The sequence below is a fragment of the Triticum urartu genome, chromosome 6A (assembly GCF_056163025.1).
Source record: "Triticum urartu cultivar PI428250 chromosome 6A, HENAU_Tu73, whole genome shotgun sequence".
NCBI lineage: Eukaryota > Viridiplantae > Streptophyta > Magnoliopsida > Poales > Poaceae > Triticum > Triticum urartu.
The window spans coordinates 85354796-85374254 of record NC_141878.1 but is presented as its reverse complement, the minus strand read 5'-3'; positions in this window follow the sequence as shown (position 1 = coordinate 85374254).

Below are 19459 nucleotides of genomic sequence, written 5' to 3'. Positions count from 1 at the left end.
TTAGAACGATGAGACGAATTCGAATAGGCAGCCCGTTCATCCACCACGCATCCCTAGCATAGCAAACACGCAACTTTCCCCCTCCGGTTCGTCTGTCTGAAAGCGCGAAACACCGGGGATAATTTCCCGGATGTTTCCCCCCCTTCACCGGTACCACCTTATACCGCGTTAGGGCACAGCTAGCATCACGCTTTGTCATGTCATGCATCGTCATGCATTTGTTTGCATTATATTTATTGTTTCTTCCCCCTCTTCTCTCGCTAGACACCAAGACCGACGCCGTTGCTACCCAGTACGACTACGGTGTTGACGACCACTCTCTCTTGCCAGAGCAACCAGGCAAGCCCCCCCTTTGATCACCAGATATCGCCTACTCTTCTCTATACTGCTTGCTTTAGAGTAGTGTAGCATGTTACTGCTTTCCGTTATTCCTATCCTGATGCATAGCCTATCCTTGCTACTACTATTGTTACCATTACCTGCTATCCTACTGCTTAGTATAGGATGCTAGTGTTCCATCAGTGGCCCTACACTCTTGTCCGTCTGCCATGCTATACTACTGGGCCGTGATCACTTCGGGAGGTGACCACGGGCATATACAATATACTTTACACAGTTACCTTACCTGGGATACTGTTTGGAGATGGGGGCTGAAGGGGTAGGTGGCTCCATCCCGGTAGAGGTGGGCCTGGGTTCCCGACGGCTCCCGACTGTTACTTTGAGGCGGAGCAACAGGGCAGGTTGAGACCACCTAGGAGAGAGGTGGGCCTGGCCCTGGTCGGCGTTCGCGGATACTTAACACGTTTAACGAGATCTTGGTATTTGATCTGAGTCTGGCTACTGGCCTATACGCACTAACCATCTACGCGGGGACAGTTATGGGCACTCGACGTCGTGGTATCAGCCGAAGCCTTCGTGACGTCAGCAACGGAGCGGCGCGCGCTGGATTGGACTGGAACGCCTACTAGGCTAGGTTTGCTTCCGGCCGCCCACGCAACGTGCAGGTGTGCTAAGGGCGATGGGCCCAGACCCCTGGGTGCTTAGGTTTAGACCGGCGTGCTGACCTCTCTGTTGGTCTAGGTGGGGCTGCGACGTGTTGATCTTCCGAGGCCGGGCATGACCCAGGAAAGTGTGTCCGGCCAAATGGGATCGAGCGTGTTGGGTTATGTGGTGCACCCCTGCAGGGAAGTTAATCTATTCGAATAGCCGTGATCTTCGGTAACAGGACGACTTGGAGTTGTACCTTGACCTTATGACAACTAGAACCGGATACTTAATAAAACACACCCTTCCAAGTGCCAGATACAACCGGTGGTCGCTCTCTCACAGGGCGACGAGGGGAGGATCATCAGTTAGGATTATGCTATGCGATGCTACTTGGAGGACTTCAGTCTACTCTCTCTTACATACTGCAAGACGGAGGCTGCCAGAAGCGTAGTCTTCGACAGGATTAGTTATCCCCCTCTTATTCTGGCATTCTGTAGTTCAGTCCACATATGATACCCTTATTCCATTTGATACCCATGCATATGTAGTGTAGCTTCTTGCTTGCGAGTACTTTGGATGAGTACTCACGGTTGCCTTCTCCCTCTTTTCCCCCTATCCCTTCTACCTGGTTGTCGCAACCAGATGTTGGAGCCCAGGAGCCAGACGCCACCTTCGACGACGACTCCTACTACACCGGAGGTGCCTACTACTACGTGATGCCCGCTGACGACGACCAGGAGTAGTTAGGAGGATCCTAGGCAGGAGGCCTGCGTCTCTTTCGATCTGTATCCCAGTTTGTGCTAGCCTTCTTAAGGCAGACTTGTTTAACTTATGTCTGTACTCAGATATTGTTGCTTCCGCTGACTTGTCTATGATCGAGCTCTTGTATTCGAGCCTTCGAGGCCCCTGGCTTGTAATATGATGCTTGTATGACTTATTTTATTTGTAGAGTTGTGTTGTGATATCTTCTCGTGAGTCCTTGATCTTGATCATACACATTTGCGTGCATGATTAGTGTACGGTCAAATCGGGGGCGTCACAAGTTGGTATCAGAGCCGACTGCCTGTAGGAATCCCCCTTCCACACTCCTTGGCCGAAGTCGAGTCTAGTCATTGAAAAAACTTATACTAACATGGCTGTGTGCCTTACGGGCCCACGTTGCCATCTGGGTGGTATTAGGATCTTTTACTGCTTGTCTATACTCTGGGACTCTGATCTCTCTTCTATTCGGGTTAAATGAATTTTGCTAAATCTAACATTAGGATCTCGTTATCACTTTCACCCGGAGAGCCCCTTCATTCCAGATGATGGCCTACTTCACCAGATGATTCCGAAGATACTCTTCGATATTCTCTCGAGACTTTGTGCCCACCACTCTTGCTATTCCCGACCACCGATAAATCCTTATGGATAACTACTTACACTGGCCACTCATACAATCATTCCTAGTCGATCTTGTTATTACAAGGTACTCCGAAAATCCTTTGAGCTTACTGCCTTGCTGTTCTTTGTCACCTGAATACCCCTACGGATAATTCTCGCACTTATCGAGTATCCGCTCATTCCCCGTTGTTCATGTGTTTCGCCAAAGACTTCAAAATATCAATCGATCTTCCGAAAATCCCAAGCAACCTATTGCTCTTGAAATTCTTGCTTGCTTGCATTATGGTTAATCCCATAAGTATAGTAATCTTATTGGCAGCCTTTGTCACTATCATTTTGGGTACATTGATTCAATATGTTGCGAATGCTCGCAATCCTCCATCAGATCCTAGAGTTCATCCTTTCAGCTCATACATTGTCTTAAACATGAGCTGGATCTCGACCAATCAAATTTTTGTTGATTTTGCCCTAAGTATATTGAACTTATCCATCCTTGAGCGGAGCGTCTGCTTCTGATCCTTCGCTTTAAAAATCATAATTCCTTTGTATTTGAGCTATGAGTTAGTCAGATGTTTCTATAATCTGATATCCTTGCATTCTTCTTCCTCTAGTTGAGTACCGATGCTCACATCAGATCCCGTGTGGACCACCAGATCCTTTGTTGCATTTTATCCCACAGCGTCCTTCATATTCAATAAGCCTGTGAGCTTTTCCTCGGATACATAATGCCTTTGGTAAATTGTATCCTCTGCTTTCTCAAGCATGCTCTACTATCGAGCTTGTGTTATTATTCTTGAAATTTGTGGTATATACTCCTAAGATGCCCTGATGGGTTGAACCTATGCCTTCCCCAAATGGTATGAACCCGAAAGTTTTCGCGAGTCATACTCTTCTGTTGTTTCCCCAGATAAAATTTCTACACTACAGCCTCATCAAATGCGAGGAGTAAAATGAAAGGTTATGCATTGAAGAAGTGGGAGTCGACCTTGAGCCTTTGCGTTCGTGCCCATGGACCCAATGTGGAACTTTTCATCGAAGCTTCTTGTAAATGATAATAATCCCCTTGTTATAAGTTCGTCCTGTATCTATGTTTGGTCCTTTGCAATCATGGTTCTGACCATATTTTCTCCTTAATACCATTTCTCGGACAAGTTTAAGCACTTGTATTTTGCAGAGCAATACCCCAGTCCAACCTCTACTTTGATCTGTCGTCGAGTATTACCCCCTGGTATCTCGAGGATACCACGGGATACATAACTTCTTATGAGTTCTTCATCAACTAATATTCTTGCCGATTCCATTTTTCCAACGGGTTCTCAATTGTTAGAACCCCTCAAGGACACCGACAACTGAATTGAGTCCGCACTACGATTCAACAACTCTTAGTAACCTTCATTACTTACGAGTCTGAACTCGATCACGTCATTCCGAGCCTACTCGGCTATATCATTATCGTGCCAAATTTTAACTGTGCTACCTGGTCCTTCTTTCCGGAGCACAATTTCGACGATGGGCTAAGCTTACGTCGATCTTCCTTGTCTTATTGTTTCACCTCAAACAACAAACTTGATTTCAGGTTTGTGTCGTACCCATGGTTCCAATAACCTTTCGCTTCATCATTCGATTGACTTGATGTCATCGCCGACCGATTACATCTCCATGAAACCTCTCGACAGAAATTGTCATGATCATCATCAACATTTCAAGATCCTCAAGGATATCAATTGAATTCCTGATGAGAAATACCATCCTTGCCCTCGATGATTTGTGTTATCATCGACCACTCGATTGCCTTCCATTCAACACAAACTTGTTCGTGTTTTGTGTTATACCTTGAGATCCTTGCTATCCAGCATTTGTTCTCCTTTACCTTGGAGTATTACCATCTTTTATGTCAAGAGTGTTGTGAGAATTTCACCACCTCTTAAGAATTCTTGATATAGGTGATACTTCTTGCCATATCCGTTCATTCCTTGGCCATGAGTTCAAAAGTGCTAGCAACCCTTTTGCTTTGAAGTTAATGGTCGATATTTCATTCTTAGACCATTGGTTGTCGAATCACCATTCTAACTTTGATCATGCTACCTAAACCCATATTTCGGGTGGACCTTTAAACCACTGTTTAATTGTGTATGTTCTCCTCGAGCATATTTCACTATATCATTTGATCCGACAAATGTTATCTCCTTATCCACATAACTGTGGAGACCCATCTTTTGGGATACCATCGTTGAATTATCACTGAGTCCATCAGCCACCTCCTCATCCTCTCCTTGGCTTAAATGATGAACTCATGATTCGGAACTTGCTTCCATAGATCATTTCCCGAGAATCTTATAAATCATCTCGTCAATTTGTGTCTCACCTTTTCTTCTCAGGCACCCTAAGTCTGAGGTATCCTGACACCAATCAGATCTGAATCTCGGTCAGATATGATGGTTGGAACATATTTTCAAGAATTATAACATTGATCCTCATATGACCCGGTAAGGTGATGTCATGCCTAGCACGCCTGACCAGAGGACCTAGTGTTATAGTTTCCTCTTCAGCAAGGTTATCCATTCTTCCATGAGGAAATTGTAAAACTTATTCCACAAGTTGTTCTTGATGGATCCTTCGTGCATCCAAACTTTGAACCTTAATTGTTGACCATGTCAATGCTATCTCGAAGCATGTCTGTGGTAGTCTGATTTTCAAAAAAGTGCACTTGAAGCACAATGCTAAATTTTCTTTATCATTTATCCTAACACCGTTGTATGGGTAATATCTTGAGATTCCTCCCCCCTTACCTAAATTGTTTTCTACTTTCTATCCTGTCATGGATATCATGCTCAGCTTGTCCTTGGGAAGGATATACCCTTGAAATATGTGTTTAAACACATTTTTCTTTCCATTGTCCTATTTAATCTGATGACCACCTTTTCCTTTCCATTGGGTTGTTTAAACCCTTTCTATGGTCTATACGATCTAAGCAGTGATAGTTCCATGCTTAGGTAAGCACCTCATTGTACCACTCTTTTAGTAAGACCCTGTTACCATTGTTGATGACATTTCGGTAACCACCGATGGACGAGAACCTTGCCTATTGGTCCGCCTCGTTCAACGAGCAGGAAAATGGTTCTCTTCGTCCCTCGCCCTTGGTATCGATATTATTGCCGACATAACTGACAGGCTACCCTCTGACATGCCTTGCTAATGTGACCGTGCAAGATGTCAGCCCCTTTCTACTTTGATACACATAGTGGGCCCATAACCCACAGTTCCACAGGATCGAAACCTGACTCTCCTATACACCCTGTTGCCAAAGTTATTCCTAGAGCTTGACTTCGTATGTAGTTCACGGGCCACCTGCCTAGTGATCTATTCTGGTATCAGACGCAATACTTATTCCCATTGCACTGAATCCCTTTCACACTTTGTTTCAGGCACCGAACGATTGCCTACCCGCTCAAAACTTCTCATGATACCTTCTTACTTTGCTCTCAATATTTTTGTAAGTTTCAATTCGAGAGTTACTTTCGCCACCTTCCTCGATGTTATCGACCAGATAGTCTACCTGGTAGAGGTCAGTTCTCCCAGCATGTCCACCCTTTATTCTTTAGTAAGTACGACGGAGTCCTGTAGAAAGGACACCGACTTCATCGTGATGACTGAAGTACAGGAATGAACCTCTTCGAGAAGAGCAACCAACACCAAGAAGACCCGTTAGAAATTCGTAACCAAATTCCTTCCCCCTTGCTCCCCTCTTAAATCTCGGGACGAGATTTCTTGTAGTGGAGGAGAATTGTGACGCCCGGATAATTAAGCTACAGTAACCCTCTCCTAATGATGCCATGTCACCGCTATCACTGTAGTTAATCTCGCGATGGTTCAAAAATGATCCAAATTTAAAATAAAGACAAATAACAAAAGCTTTTCAAATGTCAAAACTAAAATGTTCTAAATGTGACAAATAAATCATATGTAATATTGGTGGAGAAACCACACTTTTATAAAGCGTTTAAATGCACTATAGTAAATAAATAGTGATAAAACAATTATTCAAATGCTTTAAAATAATAAACAATTTAAAACTATTTTTATTTCAATGCTAATCGGTTTGTGGCAGTGGCATAAATTGTAACACTATTTTAGGTGCCACTTTTGTATTTTTGGAAATTAAAATAAAACAAATAAGAACAAAAAGAATAAATAAAAGAAAAGCAAGTAAGACTTTAAATAAAAAAAAGGAAAAGGGAACCCCCTCCCCCCGCGCGCTGGGCCTCAGCCCAGCTGGCCATTCCAGTCGGCCTGGTTGGACCGGCCCACCCCCACCTCACCTACTAACCCCTGGGGACACCGAAACCCTAGCCCACTCCACGCACTCCCTCCCCCACTCGCTCTCTCTCCCCCACTCCCCCAATCCCGATCGGATCGGGGCGACCATGCCCCCGCCCCTGTTGACTCGCGCGACGCCCGCCGGAATCCGCGGCCACGCCTCGCGCCGACCGCTCCGCCGACTGGATCGATCCCGCCGCCGCCGCTTGGGACCACGTCGCCGGACATGCCGCCTCATCCTCGCCCTCGCCGGACCTCCCCGCGCCCACTGCCCCGTACCCTGCCACTCTCCATGTGAGGCCCCCGTTCTTCTCTGCCTCGCCGTTCCGCTCGACGCACCGCGCTCGCCCCTGCAAGCCTCGCGCCGCTCGCGACCCGCGCCGCTGCCCCCGCCGCTCCTCTCCTACGTCGCCGTGCGCCCTTGCCGGCTCAGTCCGCCGCTGGCTCCGCTGTTGCGTGCGTCGCAGCCCCCCTCCTCCCCCGTGCCGCCCTCTGCTGGCGCCCTTCGCGGCCGGCTCGCCGTGGCTGCGTTCCGGCGAACCGCCGACGGGCCGCGCCATGGGTTGGTCGTTCGGGGGCCCCTGCGGGCTGGCGCCCCTCGCTCTTCGCCCGCACCACCCGATCGGGCGCACCCGATCCGCTAGGGCCCAGTGGCCCTATGACAATGGGGCCCCACTCCAAAACATTTTTTTAATAAAAATAAAAATAAAAATAAATAATTAATTAATAATCAAAATAATTAATTAATTAATAATAAAAATAATTAATGAATTAATTAAGTTAATTAATCCTAGTTAATTAATCTAATTAATCTGTTAGTTTAATTAAACAGTAGTTTGATTAGCCTAATCCCTAATTAACTAAAACAGTCAATGACACGGGGGTCCCACCCCTGTTGACCAGTCAAACGTTGACTGGTCAACTGGGTCCCTCTGGCCCACCTGTCAGTCACTGGGTACACTTTTGTGTACACTGTGCTGGGTGCGCCTAGCAATTTAGCAATTATTTTCGAATTAAAAATAATTTCAGAAATTAGTAAAATCTATAGAAAATCATATCTTTTAATCCGTAACTCGGATGAAAATACTTTGTACATGAAAGTTGCTCAGAACGACGAGACGAATTCGAATAGGCAGCCCGTTCATCCGCCACGCATCCCTAGCATAGCAAACATGCAACTTTCCCCCTTCGATTCGTCTGTCCGAAAACGCGAAACACCGGGGATAATTTCCCGGATGTTTCCCCCCTTCACCGGTACCACCTTATACCGCGTTAGGGCACAACTAGCTTCACGCTTTGTCATGTCATGCATCGTCATGCATTTGTTTGCATTATATTTATTGTTTCTTCCCCCTCTTCTCTCGCTAGACACCGAGACCGACGCCGTTGCTACCCAGTACGACTACGGTGTTGACGACCACTCTCTCTTGCCAGAGCAACCAGGCAAGCCCCCCCTTTGATCACCAGATATCGCCTACTCTTCTCTATACTGCTTGCATTAGAGTAGTGTAGCATGTTACTGCTTTCCGTTATTCCTATCCTGATGCATAGCCTATCCTTGCTACTACTATTGTTACCATTACCTGCTATCCTACTGCTTAGTATAGGATGCTAGTGTTCCATCAGTGGCCCTACGCTCTTGTCCATCTGCCATGCTATACTACTGGGCCGTGATCACTTCGGGAGGTGACCATGGGCATATAAAATATACTTTACACAGTTACCTTGAGGCGGAGCGACAGGGCAGGTTGAGATCACCTAGGAGAGAGGTGGGCCTGGCCCTGGTCGGCGTTCGCGGATACTTAACACGTTTGATCTGAGTCTGGCTACTGTCCTATACGCACTAACCATCTACGCGGGGACAGTTATGGGCACTCGACGTCGTGGTATCAGCCGAAGCCTTCGTGACGTCAGCAACGGAGCGGCGCGCGCTGGATTGGACTGGAACGCCTACTAGGCTAGGTCTGCTTCCGGCCGCCCATGCAACGTGCAGGTGTGCTAAGGGCGATGGGCCCAGACCCCTGGGCGCTTAGGTTTAGACCGGCGTGCTGACCTCTCTGTTGGTCTAGGTGGGGTTGTGACGTGTTGATCTTCCGAGGCCGGGCATGACCCAGGAAAGTGTGTCCGGCCAAATGGGATCGAGCGTGTTGGGTTATGTGGTGCACCCCTGCAGGGAAGTTAATCTATTCGAATAGCCGTGATCTTTGGTAACAGGACGACTTGGAGTTGTACCTTGACCTTATGACAACTAGAACCGGATACTTAATAAAACACACCCTTCCAAGTGCCAGATACAACCGGTGGTCGCTCTCTCACAGGGCGACGAGGGGAGGATCATCAGTTAGGATTATGCTATGCGATGCTACTTGGAGGACTTCAGTCTACTCTCTTCTACATACTGCAAGACGGAGGCTGCCAGAAGCGTAGTCTTTGACAGGATTAGTTATCCCCCTCTTATTCTGGCATTCTGCAGATCAGTCCACATATGATACCCTTATTCCATTTGATACCCATGCATATGTAGTGTAGCTTCTTGCTTGCGAGTACTTTGGATGAGTACTCACGGTTGCCTTCTCCCTCTTTTCCCCCTATCCCTTCTACCTGGTTGTCGCAACCAGATGTTGGAGCCCAGGAGCCAGACGCCACCTTCGACGATGACTCCTACTACACCGGAGGTGCCTACTACTACGTGATGCCCGCTGACGACGACCAGGAGTAGTTAGGAGGATCCCAGACAGGAGGCCTGCGTCTCTTTCGATCTGTATCCCAGTTTGTGCTAGCCTTCTTAAGGCAGACTTGTTTAACTTATGTCTGTACTCAGATATTGTTGCTTCCGCTGACTTGTCTATGATCGAGCTCTTGTATTCGAGCCTTCGAGGCCCCTGGCTTGTAATATGATGCTTGTATGACTTATTTTATTTGTAGAGTTGTGTTGTGATATCTTCCCGTGAGTCCTTGATCTTGATCGTACACATTTGCGTTCATGATTAGTGTACGGTCAAGTCGGGGGCGTCACATCGCCCCTCCCATGCCATGGAGGCCATGGACCAGAGGGGAAACCCTTCTCCCATCTAGGGAGGAGGCCAAGGAAGAATAAGTAGGAGGGGGGCTCTCTCCCCCTCACTTCCGGTGGCGCCAGAGTGCCACCGGGGGCCATCATCATCACCGCAATCTTCACCAACAACTTCACTGCCATCATCACCAACTCTTCCCCCCTCTATGCAGCGGTGTAACCTCTCTCTTACCCGCTGTAATCTCTACTTAAACATGGTGCTCAATGCTATATATTATTTCTCAATGATGTATGGCTATCCTATGATGTTTGAGCAGATCCGTTTTGTCCTCTGGGCTATTTGATGATCAAGATTGGTTTGAGTTGCATGTTTTATTATTGGTGCTGTCCTATGGTGCTCTCCGTGTCGCGCAAGCGTGAGGAATCCACGCTGCAGGGTGTTGCAATATGCTCGTGATTCTCTTATAGTGGGTTGCGTGAGTGACTGAAACACAAACCCGAGTAAGGGGGTTGTTGCGTATGGGATAAAGAGGACTTGATGCTTTAATGCTATGGTTGGGTTTAACCTTAATGATCTTTAGTAGTTGCCGATGCTTGCTCGAGTTCCAATCATAAGTGCATATGATCCAAGTAGATAAAGTATGTTAGCTTATGCCTCTCCCTCAAATAAAATTGCAATAATGATTACCGGTCTAGTTATCGATTGCCTAGGGACAAATAAGTTTCTCGTAACAAAAAGCTCTTTACTAAAACTAACTTAGTTGTGTCTTTATCTAAACAACCCTACTTTTTATTTACGCTCTCTTTATTATCTTGCAAACCTATCCAACAACACCTACAAAGTACTTATAGTTTCATACTTGTTCTAGGTAAAGCGAACATCAAGCGTGCGTAGAGTTGTATCGGTGGTCGATAGAACTTGAGGGAATATTTGTTTTGCCTTTAGCTCCTCGTTGGGTTTGACACTCTTACTCATCGAAAACTGTTGCGATCCCCTATACTTGTGGGTTATCAGGTACGGTAAGTAAACCGACTCCAAAACAGTTCTAATGGCGATATTTCTCCGTTTTGGAATATATAAAAAAAATAGGAAAATAAGAAGCAGACCGGAAAGGACACGAGGCTTCCACGAGGGTGGAGGGCGCACCCTACCCCCTGGGCATGCCCCCTGCCTCGTGAGCACGTCGTGCGCTCTCCGGACTCCGTTTTCTTGCATGATACTTCTTTTAGCCAGTAAAAATTCATTATATAATCTCCCAAAGGTTTTGACCTCCGTATCACGCAAATATATCATGTCTTTGTTTCGAGTTGTTTCTGCCGCAGATCAGAGCAAGATGTCCTCTCAAGAGTTAGTCGGGGAGAGTCGGGTGTCTCATCCGACACCAGGTCCAGGGGCAAACAACGATGCCTATCACTTTGGGACCTCGACGGAGGAAGAGATGGAAGCTGACTTGAAAAGGATAGATGCCATGGAGGAGGACCAAGAAGTCACTTCTCGTTTCCAGGCAGGATTCACGATGGGGGAACTACAGAGCTCAGCTATTCCAATCTCGGTCATCCCTTCCAATGTTAGATTTCTCTCTTATGAAAATACGAGAAAGAGTGTTACTTGTTCTCCCGCAGCTATGCAACATCCTTGTGTGAAAGGAGCTTTAGCTGTCACTGGCAAGCTCCGTAAGGAAATAATGAACCTCAAGCAGCAAGTCAATAAGATCGAGGAAGAGAATCGTATCCTAAGGGGCATCATCGCCAAGAATATCACATCACCAACCCCGAAGAAGGAGACATAATCACATGGGTATGGGCACTCGCCTTGGCAACTGCCAAGCTTGGGGGAGTGCCCTGGTATCGTATCACCATCACTTTTATCTTTACCGTTTTTTAGTTCGATCCTTTTGATAATATCCTGATCTAGTAGAATAAAGTTTTAGTATGATCTAATTGTGAGTTTTGCTTTATGATCTTCTTGTGTAATCGAGTCCGTGAGCTATATATAATAAAGATTAGTGTTGAGTCAAGGGCTTGATTATCTTGCTATGATCTTGAGGGAATAAAATAAAAGAGAAAGAATAAAAAGAAATTAATAAAGAAATCATATGGTTTTTATGCAGAGTAATGAGATCACACATAAAGAGTATGATGATTAAAAGTTGTTGAGAGTTGACAAACATAGTTTTGGTCATCGTTGCAATTAATAGGAAGTAATAAAGAAAGAGAGGTCTTCACATATAAATACACTACCTTGGACATCTTTTATGATTGTGAGCACTCACTAAAGTATGACATGCTAAAGAGTTTGCGTTGGACAAGGAAGACAACGTAATGGGTTATGTTTTCTTACATCTGAGATAAATTATGTTGTCATGGATCATCCAAAATGTTGAGCTTGCCTTTCCCTCTCATGCTAGCCAATTTCTTTGGACCAAGTAGAGATACTACTTGTGCTTCCAAATATCCCTAAACCCGTTTTTTCCATGAGAGTCCACCATACCTACCTATGGATTGAGTAAGATCCTTCAAGTAAGTTGTCATCGGTGCATGCAATAAAAATTGCTCTCTAAATATGTATGACTTATTAATGTGGAGAAAATAAGCTTTATATGATCTTGTGATGTGGAAGAAATAAAAGCGACGGACTGCATAATAAAGGTCCATATCACAAGTGGCAATATAAAGTGACGTTCTTTTGCATTAAGATTTTGTGCATCCAACGACAAAAGCGCATGACAACCTCTGCTTCCCTCTGCGAAGGGCCTATCTTTTACTTTTATCTTCTACCTTATATAAGAGTCATGGTGATCTTCACCTTTCCTTTTTACATTTTATCCTTTGGCAAGCACAATGTGTTGGAAAGATCCAGATACATATAGCTAACTGGATGTGAGTTTGCATGAGCTATTATTGTTGACATTACCCTTGAGGTAAAATGTTGGGAGGCAAAACTATAAGCCACTATCTTTCTCTGTGTCCGATTAAAACTCCATACCCATAAATATTGCGTGAGTGTTAGCAATTGTGAAATACTAAATGATAGTTGAGTATGTGGACTTGCTGAAAAGCTCTTATATTGACTCTTTCCTATGTTATGATAAATTTCAATTGCCTCAGTGACTGAGATTAGAGTTTGTTAGCTTTCAATGAAGTTTATGATTCATACTTGAAATTGTGATTGAATTGTTACTTTAGCATAAGAGATCATATGACAATATATATATAGGACAACACTATTCTAATTCCAGGATTAGAATAGTTATTTGTATCACAATCACCCCTATACGGGCCTAACTGCTCCCTCCCGAACTTCACGAACTCGCAGTTGAAAAAAAAGCAACGCCCCACGCCCCACGCGGCCACGCCCACCTCTTCCCCTCCCCGATCCCAACCTCCCCAATCCAGTGCCTCTCCCCCCGAGGGCAACCGCTGCCGCCCCTGGCTCCGGCTAGCGGCCACCCCGACCTGCACCTATTCTCCTTCACCGGCGAGCCCCCACGACTGTCCTCCTCCCCGACGGCGGCGTGCCTCCTCCCGCGTGGCCGGCGCCCCTCCCCGACGGCGGCGCGCCTCCTCCCGCGCGGCTGACGCCCCTCCCAGACGGCGGCGCGCCTCCTCCCGCATGGCCGGCGCCCCTCGCCGACGGCGGCGCGCCTCCTCCCGCGCGGCCGACGCCCCTGCTCTCGCGCGGATGTCGTCCCTCCTCCATGGCCGGCGCGCCACCTCCCCCGTGCGCCTCCTCCCGCGCGGCCGTCGTTTTTCGCCCAGATTCGTTAGCTGCACCACCCTGCGCCTGAACCTGGCCACCGTGAAACTACGCCGCCAGAATGCGCCTTGCCACCATGCACCAACTGTCGCGCCCATCCAGCACAGCACGAAAATCCAGCCACCCCTCGTCCACTGTTGAGCCCATCGGCCTGTTTAACGATGAGATCACCCACCCCTTTGGCCCTCTGTACTCGTCCCCAATTTTCTTTGGATCTTCAAGAACGGGCAGCAGCTCCCGTGGCTTCTCTTCCACGAACAGGATTGCTTAGTGGCTCACACAAGTCAGGGGAGGCTGCAATTTGGCGGGCACGTGCGCGCAGTTCGTCTTTGGCTCGTGGCCTTGTCCTTTGCCTCGGCGACCTACAGAGGTTGCCTCAGCCGTGGTCCTGCTCGCCGGCGCTAGTCGCAGCTCAGCTGGAGAGAAGAAGGAGCTCCTCCCAGCCTTTGAAGTTCGGCCGGTGAGCCTGTGACTCCAACGACACGTGCATGCTTGTGTCTGGTCATCTCACATCAATTGCTAGTGTGGAAACAAAACCATGAACGGGTGCATGCTTGAGTCTCCTATATGCAGGCACATAGCTGCCGCAATGAAGCCCCTACGTTTTTAGTTCTGATATGCCTAGTGATTCATTCTTTGTTTCTTAACTGAACATTTGTGACACACGTGTGTACTTTCTAGCAATTCCTTTGTGTTTTTGTTAAAAAGACAGAAGTTCACCCCGCAGAACGTGCACAGTTCATTTTGTAAAAAAAGAAAGATAAAAAATAAAACAACATGAAAGTTCACCCGAAAAAATGCAACTTTTCACACTACAATTTTTTAACTTCCCACTGTACAATTCAGTTTTTGTTTATCTTTCCCAAAAATAGGAATAAAAGTAATATGCTGAATCTATTTCTGCTTATGTCTCGAATAAATTAAAATAATAAGAACAATTGCCTCAATTCGTGCTATGTATTACACAGATTCCCAAGTCAAAAAGAATAGTTTCATGCGTTAATAGGAAAAGTACAATTTTTCTAAAACATTTCAATTGATCGATATATGTAAGTCCAACAACAACAACAACAACAACAACAAAGCCTTTAGTCCCAAACAAGTTGGGGTAGGCTGATATATGTAAGTCCAAAAGAACAAAAAACATTTCAACAAAAAAAACCCATGAGGATTGCAAACAAAAAACTTTGAGTTAACATGACAATAACCGTGAAGTTCAAGGATGAAACCTGGGGGAGTTCAAAAAAGATGTTAGAAGGTTTGGCATTTATTGTAAAACTAGTATTTTCCCCATTATAAAAGATAAACCAACTAATTCAAATAAAAAACATAGTAGTTCATGTTTAAAAAAAGGATTTTCCTCATTTCTAAAAAAACATATAAGTTCAAATTGACATAACGGAGTGGTTACATGTTTATTTCAAACCTAGGATTTTTTGTTACTAAATAAAAAATGGAGCAGTTTGATATTTATTTGAAAACTCAGATTTTTTGGTTCGTAAAGAATAAAACCGTAAGTTCAATTCAAAATAATGAAGAAGTTCAATTGGGAAAAGCATAGCAGTTTGATATTTATTTAAAAACACAGATTTTTCGGTTACTCAAATAAGAAAATCAGCATGTTCAATTCAAAAATAACGAAAAAGTTTGATGTTTCTAACAAAACTCCACTATTCACATTTCTAAAAAACACACAAAGAAGTTCAAAATAAAAAAGTTAGAGGGCTTCGATGTCTATAAAAAACTAAGATTTTTTTTCATTACTAAAGTGAAACAGAGAGAAGTTCAAAGCGATAACAACCAAAAGTTCACGTCCTGCAAAAACTCTAATTTTTCACCGATAGCAAAAAATGCCTAAAAATGTGACGAGACAAAAAAAAACAAATCGTAGAAAGTGGAAAAAACTATAATTTTGCTTTGTAAGTTTAACCATTTCTATAAAATACATTGAAGTTCAAATTTAAATAATAGGGTGGTTCAATGTTTATTACAAACCTGTGATTTTCCCCGTTATTATGGAATAAACCAAGATGTTCGAAAATAAAAAATGGAGTAGTTTGAAAATAAAAAATGGTGTTTCTACATTTTACAAAACAATGGAGAAGTTCAAATTTATATTGCGGGATGTCCGACCTCCAATTACATGTTTTAAAATGGCAAAACATGATGTCCGACCTTCAATTGCATGTAATTTGAAATATACAAAAAAATGTGACAGAAGTTCATAGTGAAAACAACGAGAAGTTCAAGTACTGCAAGGAATGTATTTCAGGTGAGAATAAAAACTATAGAAAAATAAAAGCTTAAAAGTTTTGTTGAAAGAAGTTCAAGTGCTCTGTCCGGAGAAGTTCAAAAATTCTTGCGAGAGAGGTTCACCTTGTACTTCCATGTTCGATTTTTTCCGTATAAAAATCGAATACCATTCTTTACTCAAAAATATAAAAAGGTGAAGTTCATATCGAAATAATAAAGAAGTTCGAAGTTTATTAAAACCTAGGATTTACCTGTTCAAAAAATAAAAAAACACAATGCCATTTTTGCACTTTTGAAAACAATCTCATAAACGTAAAAATTGGTTGCTAGAAGTTCAAGTACTCGGCGAGGGAAAGTTTAAAAATTCTTGTGAGAGAGGTTCACCGTGTATTTTGATGTCCAAAATACATAAAAAATATGTTGTTTTTTGTGTTTTAAAATAATTCTCTCAAACCAGAGAGAATTTCAAAGTGATGACAACCTGGAAGTTCACGTACTACATGGTGTGTATTTCATATAGGAAAAATACAAATAAAGTGAAATAGAGTGAATTTCAAATAGACACGCCCCAGAAGTTCAACTATTGCACGCAGTGCAAAAAACAGAACGTCAAAAAATAGCACGTCAAAAAATAGCGAGTCAAAAACAGAGTGAAGTTCAAACAAACATGCCCGAGAAGTTCAACTACTTCACGCAGTGCATTTACATTCACGATGAAGGCAGAAATCATTATCTCGTCGTTTTCTAATTTACTTCAAAACGGCCCGAATATCATTTGTGTAAGTTCAAGTCCTCGGTCAGAGAAAGTTAAAAAACATATTGTGAGAGAGATTTGTACAAAAAGAATATCATTTGTGTAACACTAACGAATGGATGAGAAAATTACAAACGAAAATACGTCACAGAAGTTCAACGTGAAAACAGCATGAAGTTCAACTACTACGCTGAATGAATTTCAGATGAAAAACATTTAAAACCATCGCGAGTATGAAAAAACGATCAACACGGGAAAGTTATGTGCTTACAGCAGCTTTCCACCAGTATATCACTTGCTCAATTCCGGTGAGTGGATGAAGAGTTACGAGCAGTAGATGGAGACCTATGAGCAAAAAAATCATGTGAAAAACAGAGTGAAGTTCAGGTACACACGTCGAGAAGTTCAGGTTCTTCACGCGGTGCATTTTCGAAGAATCTGTTTCGCGATAGAGGCAGAACGAATGATCCCACCATTTTCAAAATTACTTGAAAATGGATGACAATCAGAGAAAACCATCCACATGAAAAAGTTTCTCATTTTCCGTAGCTTTTCAATGGTATATTATTTGCCCAGTTCCGATAAAGTTTGTAGAAATTACGGCCAAAATACGTTTTTCACCATTTTCGAAACTGACTTAAAACCGTAAAGAATTGGGAGAAACAATACATACCAAAAAGTTTCGCATGTGTTCAAGCTTTCCAATGCCATATCATTTGCTCCATTCGGACGCACGTTTAAAAAATTAGCTCGAAAATATGAAGTCGGTAGGACTTGGACCATTTTCTAAATTACTCTTAAACCATTCAAAATTAGAAAAAAACTTTCAATATGAAAAAGTAGCGCATTTTCATAAGCTTTCCAACGCCATATCATATGCCTCCATTGGATTAGCCGTTTCGAAATGACATCGAAAAAACGAACTCAGGTGTTCGGTTTACGAAATTTTACGTTTTTTCAAATTACTCTTTAACCATACAGAATTAGAGAAAACTTTCAACATGTGGAAGGAGCGGTTTTGCAGCAGCTTTCCAACTCCATATTATATGCCTCATTCCGATAAACGGTTTAGAAATGCGATCAAAAATATGATTCATGTTTTTTGTGCGAAGAGAAAATGGTTTTCAAAACTGCTCTTAAACCGCTTACATTTTGTCAAAAATTTAACTTGTGTCATGATACTAGTGTCCATAGCTTTCCAATGATATATCGCAAGCCCCATTTCGGCAATGTTGGTGGAAGTTCAACCTAGTTCACAGGGAAGTTCAACGTACTACAAGCGGGGCAGGTCAGGTTGTGATCCGAATATTATTCTGATCCCATGATAAGAATAGTGTTTATGTATATGTTGATGTTCTAAGAATGATCGTGATGCCCTCATGTCCGTATTTTATTTTTATCGACACCTCTATCTCCAAACATGTGTTCATATTTTTCGATTTCGGCTTTCGCTTGAGGACAAACGAGTTCTAAGCTTGGGGGAGTTGATACGTCCATTTTGTATCATTCTTTTCTATCGATATTTATTAAATTATGGGTTGTTATTACACATTATGTCACAATACTTATGCCTATTCTCTCTTATTTTACAAGGTTTACATGAAGAGGGGGAATGCCGGCAGCTGGAATTCTGGGCTGGAAAAGGAGCAAATATTAGAGACCTATTCTACACATCTCACTACTAGGAAAAGGGCTATAGATGGAAATGACACTAATGGCGCACCAGACATGTGGTGCGCCATTACTATATACTAATGGCGCACCATCTGTTGGTGCGCCATTAGTGTGGAAGACACTAATGGCGCACCAAGCACACGGTGCGCCACTACTAACAAAATGTTTTTTTTTCATTTTTTCAAACATACTAATGGCGCATCCGGGCAGAGTGTGCAATTAGTAGTTAGAACTACTAATGGCGCACCAGCCATAGAGTGCGCTACTTCTGTATTTTTTTTTACTTCTTTGCAAAACTACTAATGGCGCACCGTTGCATAGTGCGCCATTACTAGTTTAAACTAGTAATGGGCCCTTTTTTTTTACTTTTTGATATCATGAATATTTTTAAATTTCATGGGCACCTTTTGAATTCATGAATATTTTTTCAAATTTGATGATATTTTTTCATATTCCATATGAAAAAATATTGAATATTCATGAGCACACTCGATCTTGATCCCCCTCCCTCTCGATAGCTATCCCCCTCGCCGCCGAGCACCCCCCCCCCCCCCGCACCCTCCCCCCCGCTCCACCGTCGCCGCCGACCCCCGCACCCTCCCCCGCTCCACCGCCGCCGACGACCCACCGCCCCCTCCCCCGCTCCACCGCCGCCGACGAGCACCCCCCGCACCCTCCCCCGCTCCACCGCCGCCGCCGATGATATTTTCAAATAACAAATTTGATGATATTTTTTAAAAAATTATTACTGTTTTTATAAAAAATATATTACTATTTCATATTCATATTCATTTTTTAAAAAAATAATAAAAAAGTGTAAACTACAATTGTTGTTAAACAACAATTATTACAGTTTTTATAAGAAAATATTACTATTTCATATTCATATTCATTTTTTTAAAATAATAATAAAGTGTAGACTACAATTGTTGTTACAACAATTATTACTGTTTTTATAAAAAAATATTACTGTTTCATATTCATATTCATTTTTTAAAAAATAATAAAAAAAGTTATTACTTATGGCGCACGGGTGGCTAGTGCGTCATTGCTATCTAAAAAAAGAATACTTATGCGCACTGTCCCGCTGGTGCGCCATTGCTATGAAAAAAAAACATTCTAATGGCGCACCACCTGGGGTGCGCCATTAGTAATCTTCCCCCATCCATACACTTCGTCCCTCCCTCGTCCCTCCCTCTCGCTAGACTACTTTGTCCCTCTCCCTCCACCGCGCCGCCGCCGCCGCTGCCCCGACCCACTGCGCCGCAGCCGCCCACGCGCCCCCGCCGCCTCCCTCTCCCTTCCTCCCCCTCGAGCGCCG